This window comes from Crocuta crocuta, unplaced genomic scaffold (assembly GCF_008692635.1).
Source record: "Crocuta crocuta isolate KB4526 unplaced genomic scaffold, BGI_CrCroc_1.0 scaffold692, whole genome shotgun sequence".
In the NCBI taxonomy this organism is placed as follows: Eukaryota; Metazoa; Chordata; class Mammalia; order Carnivora; family Hyaenidae; genus Crocuta; species Crocuta crocuta.
The window spans coordinates 640,137-646,136 of NW_027532877.1; positions in this window are offsets into that span (position 1 = coordinate 640,137).

Sequence of the window (6,000 nt, forward strand, 5' to 3'; positions counted from 1 at the left end):
CAGCCTCCCTCTGGAGGCTCCACGGATAATCCAACTCAGAGGCAAAGAGGGGAACAGACAGAATGGAAGCCCTAGAGCTCTGAGCTCGGGTTTTCTCATCTCTATAATGGAAACGATCACAGAAATAATGAGATAACAGACTAGTGAGGCTAGTCGGGGAATCGTGTGCAAATCTTCAGTGCAAAGGAGTCCCTATGCTTATTTCTGCACACGCCCCTCCTCCAAGGGGAGAAAAGCCATGACCATACTTACGGCGAAGCAATTTATTAAAGTCGTTTCTGATTTCAATCCCAAATACCTTGAGGCCAAAGTCTGAGTGGGGAGGAGTCAGATCTTTGAGGATATATTGGGGTGAGGGGAGCAAACGGGTTGACCTTTTCCCAAGCAAGAATGCCAATTCCCGTGCCTTTTTCTCCCATCCGCAAGGACTTCCTCTGCTCCTGAAGTAATAGAAGAAACACATGGCATATATATGGAGCACACACCGCCTCTTGGAATAAAAACAAAAAGATACCTTATGGCTTTGATTTTCCAACGTCTCATTATTTCATTAGCATGGAGAACAGAAGTACGAATGAATCAAAATTCAAGAAGATGCCCGAGCCTCCCGCTCAGATTTTAAACGGAGTGGGATCTATATGCACAATTTTCTAGGATGCATGTACCTAGGTGCCAGGAGGCTCTTAAAATATGATTCATCGCTACCCTTCATTCACTTACCTATAACCCTACGGTAAGAACCTGGTTTCTCAGCTGTGCTGAGCTCTGTCCCAACCCCTCATGTAGGCTGTTTCTTCTGCCCAAAACATCTGGTCTGCCCAACACTCCCATCTCCGTCCCCTCACCTTGAGATAACTCAACCCAATGGTCGCTGCTCCCCAAAGCCTCCCCTGACCCTCCAGGCTAGGTTAAAACCATTACATGCTCCCATATCACCCAGCATAGCCTCCAAAATACGTTGCACCCTTGACATCGATAAATTGTATTCTGCACTCACTCACAATATCCATCAGAACAGGGACCCTACATTTTTGTGTCCTCAGCCCCCAGCAGAATGTCGGTCATAAATTGTCATTCAATTAGTATGTATTTCCAGTCCCACCTGTATGAATTTACCGTCGTAAAAATGAAACCCCAAGGGGAAGAGGCGAGGGCCCCAAACCTCTAAAAAATAAAAAACAAAAACGTTTCTCAAAATGAGCAAAGTGGGAAAAACATTTTTAACAAGAATGTTCTGACAGATCCCTCTTAAGTTTGCATTTTCCAAAACGTTCCTCCCTTGCCTGGGTCACCTTTCACTACTTCCCCGATTCTCGGTCTAATACCCAAACCAGGGAAAGGTCATAATTCACAGGAGTGATACTTGCAGATTAAAATAAAAACAGCCACATTCTGCAAGTAACATTGACATTTGGCAAAACGGCTGGGCCAGAAAAAATATGTGAATGTCGGATGCTTTGCAGGACACAGCCTTTTCTTCTCCCAGAAATACAACAGGGCAGTGCACATTCTGGTTTGGACGTAGTCCCACTTTCTGGAGTGAGGGGAAATACAATGAAAACCTGAACGATGATCTCATGGCCTCCTTGATTTGTCAAGATGCATCTCTTCTAAGGTTAAGTGGCTTTTTAATTTTTTTTAAGGCTTGAGATGCTTCCAAAATATTTATAAAAAGCAGCAGTCTCTTCGAAGTTGCGAGGCAGTCACAGACCTCCAAAAAAGGAGAGAGGCATGGTTGTTTTGTTANAGTGGGGGAGGGAGATTGGAAGTTCAGATGCGCTGACTCCTGGCACCATCAACTTGTCCTTTGGAATCCCGCGTACCAAGGTAGAGATTTGCTTTTGAAACTTAGTCACCGGCAGTAATGACGTCTAATGTGGGAGGGTTAGCAAACAGGACCTAACGGTGCCCAAACCATTTTCTTCAAAATCTCCTTTCCCTCTTTATGGCGTAGGTTCAAGAGGATACATTATCTGCTATAAGGAAGAAAATTTTAACATATTGCCTAGTACCTTATGACACCAAAGTAATTTCTGTTAACATTTTAATATACGCCTTTCCTGTTACATCTAGATGTACACACACACACACACATACCTATTTTTACAAAAATTAGATATCATCACATGTAGTGTTTGGCCAACTGACTTGTTTGTTTTACTCTCTCTCTGGTTTTTTTTTGTTTTTGTTTTGTTTTGTTTTGTTTTGTTTGTTTAACGCTGATAGACCTGTGTTCTGAATCTGCCTGCCTTCCTCTCTGTGTAAATTTGGAGACCTCACTTTTACACCCTGAGCTTCAACTTTCTTCTCTGTGAAATGGGGATAAAAATAGCACTCGCTTCATAAGGATACTGAAGGTGGAGCTCACATAACACCTGGCAACTGCTTAGCACGCAGGAGAACCGTGTGTGCACGTCCCTGTGTGAGTGTGTGTTTCCGTAGAATTAAGCCATTCCTCAGCCCCCCCCCCACACCATCATTTAGGAAGTTCTACATAAGGTGCCTGGGTGGCTCAGTCGGTTAATTGTCTGACTTCTGCTCAGGTCATGATTTCACAGCTCGTAGGTTCGTGGATTCGAGCCCTGCGTCGGGCTGTGTACTGACAGCTCAGAGCCCGGAGCCTGCTTTGGATTCTGTATCTCCCTCTCTCTCTGCCCCTCCCCTACTAGCATTCCATCAAAATGCAATAATAAACATTAAAAAAAACAATAAAAATAAAGTATTTTAAACCTTGTACATAAAATTCTATTATATGCATGAGTGGTTTAATAAACCATCCCTTTCCTTCAGACATAGGCTCATTTCAACACATTTAAAGCCCTTGATGTATTTAGCCTCATTTTATTCTTTTTTTTTTTTTTTAATGTTTTTATTTATTTCTAGGAGAGAGAGAGAGACAGCATGAGCAGGGGAGGGTCAGAGAGAGAGGGAGTCACAGACCGAAACAGGCTCCAGGCTCTGAGCTGGCAGTCAGCACAGAGCCCGACGCGGGGCTCGAACCCACGAACTGCAAGATCATGACCTAAGCGAAAGTCGGACGCTTAACCGACTAAGCCACCCAGGCGCCCCTAGCCTCATTTTATTCTTATAATATCCCTATGGAATTGTTCTGAGTCGTGTGGATGCCAAGAGCTAATGTTCTACATAAAGATGGGTGAACATTTTTTTGCAAAGAGCCAGAAGGCAAATATTTTTGGCTTTGCAGGCTATACGGACTCTGTCTCCAACTATTCCATTCATCTTGTGCCTTATGAAGGCAGCCATAGGGGCGCCTGGGTGCTCGGGTGCTCAGTCTGTTAAGCATCAGACTCTTGAGTGCGGCTCAGGTCATGATCTCACGGTTCATAAGATCGAGCCCCGTGTAGGGCTCTCACGGAGCCTGCTTCGGATTCTCTCTCCGCCCCTCTCTCGCCCCTCTCCTGCTGGCGCAAGCGTGCTGTCTCTAAAAATAAATAAATAAACATTTTTTAAAAAGTACTTTGTGGGTGGGGGGGAAAAGAAAAAGAAGGAAGCAAGGAAGACAAAACAAAGAAGTGGGTGTGGCCGTGTTCGGGTAAAACGTTATTTACCAAAACAGGCTGCGGGCAGATCCCAGTTTGGGATCTTATTTACCAAATAAAGTGTCATTTGGATGTTATTTACCAAGACAGTTGGCCCATCCCGGTCTCCTGAGTGCCAGGCCCTGTTCTGAGAGCGTAGCCTGGATAAGCTCATTGTATTCACACGATTGCTCCGGGGTGGGTGAATGTGAATCTCATTCCCATTTTGCTGATGGAAGGCTCTCCAGGGTTACAAACCAGATACACGGGTGTGTCCCAAAGCTGCCCTCTCCCAAGCTGACCCCGTTCCTGGCGTCCAAGGAGAGCGGCAGGTACAGGCAAGCCCTGGGACGCGCCGCTCGCGGGGTAGGCGCACGGGGGGTTTCCAAGGAGCCCTGGGAGCGGGTCTGGGAAATCGCCAGCCCCGTCGTGGTGTTTTCAGCCTCCTTCTTATCCATTCCAGCAATAAATTCCAAGCGTGAGCCTGCCACAGACCCAGGCATGACTACATTCTGTGCTTTTCTGTGAAGCTCTGGTCTCAGAGATCAAAGTGAGAGGCGCATCCCCTGGGGATCCAGCAGAGAGCTTCCAGAAAGATTCATTCACTTCCAGTAGGAACTTGCAGCAACCCCCGCCACGATCCTCCCTCACCAACAGCCACGGAGCACTTGGCCGTGGGGCGGGAGAAATACCCCGTGCCTTCTTAATTTATTGCCCCAAGAGGCAAGGTTAGGACATCGAAGAGAATTTCTTGCATGAAGCCCATTTGAGGGTTTCGAAGTTCCGGGGAGGGTCAAGCGGCCCGCCTTGGCTTCCTCGACGTTTTCCAAACTGCAACCACCCCCCACCCCCACCCGGTATGTGTTTCTCATGGAAAGAAAAGAGACACCACAGGGTGGCTGCTTCTCAGAAAGTCAGCCTGTCTCACTGCGATGACAGGAAGGGACCGCCAAGTGTAGATGTCACAATTAAATCCCGTCCAGACGCGGAAACTAGTCTGGGAATAGTAGGTCTAACCTTTAGTCTTGTAACGATTCAATTAGGTGGCCTCGTAAGAGTCGGGCATGAATCTTTGGGCCAGGCATCTATGCAGGACTTCCTGGTTTGGTGGGTTTTCCCCGCTGTCTTTTTAACTTTACTTTGTATTAATATCAAAATATCAACCTGAGCACCTTATGCACAGAGCTCTGGGTTAACAGGCTTTGTGGAATAGAACCAAAGTGATTGTAATGTTCTGGAAACAAAAGAGGAGAGACTAAAACAGAAAGGATGCTGAGGGTCAGGCGAGTTGGAGAAAGGCTGCATTGTCTTGACCCTCCCGGAAACTCACTAAGCATCTGAGCATAATAAAGGCTCTGAGCAGTCCTGCAGGAAAACGCAACTGTTACTCTTTGTTTTATTTCTGTATTTTCCATGGACTATACACATGGTAACTATCTGTATCCCTCCCAAAACCAGCCCAGTGGAACGCCCTGGAAGCAATGTCATTTCAGAGCAAAGCCCTCTGATCTGTAAAAAGAATCAGCCATCATCAGGATGGGCTTGGTCATCTCAGAAGTGGACAGAACTGCTCTCACTGGTCGAGTTTCCATCACGGTTGCCCCCATCTGTGTCAGGTGGCTCACGCTCAGAGGAGGCCTGGCAGGGTCTTAGAGAAGCACGATAGTTCAGGGAATGGCGTAAGACCAGCTGGGTCAGGGGAGGGAAGCGTGGCTCCAAGTTCATGACCATGTTGAGCTCTACCCTCGTTTGCCTGGAACTCTGCGTTGGCCATGTTTTACCCCTGCAACCTCAGCTATCCAGCCATCCTTTTCCCTCCGAGCCCCGAACGCTGGCAGGATGTTGAGGGCTTTCCTTCATGAAGCTTCTCTGCTCTCCATCCACGCTCGGTGCCACTCATCCACTCTGCCAAGCTAGCCCGGCGAGGGACACGGAGATAAATGTGTCTTTCCCCACACAGAGAGGAGAGTCTACCAAAGTCTGAGATCTCTTGACTTCCATCATCTAACAATCAAAACTATTTCAATCACTCCTTTCATAGGTTACTGCTTACCTCCAGGAGGCCCTAAAATCTATTCATCTGAACGCAGGTAAGAAGTGAGCCAAAGTGGATGATGGAGTGATGGCATTCCAGAGGGCTTCAGAAATCCTGTCCTTGAATAGTAATTTCTTTCTGGAGGGATCTTTGGAGGGGGTCACCTGATCTTTTTTTTTTATTTCTAGGAGAGAGAGAGAGAGAGACAGCGTGAGCAGGGGAGGGTCAGAGAGAGAGGGAGTCACAGACTGAAACAGGCTCCAGGCTCTGAGCTGGCAGTCAGCACAGAGCCCGACGTGGGGCTCAAACCCACGAACCGCGAGATCATGACCTAAGCGAAAGTCGGACGCTTAACCGACTAAGCCACCCAGGCGCCCCATGATCATTAATTAGTAGTGATGAAAGTGCCTACTAGGTGCTTATCAC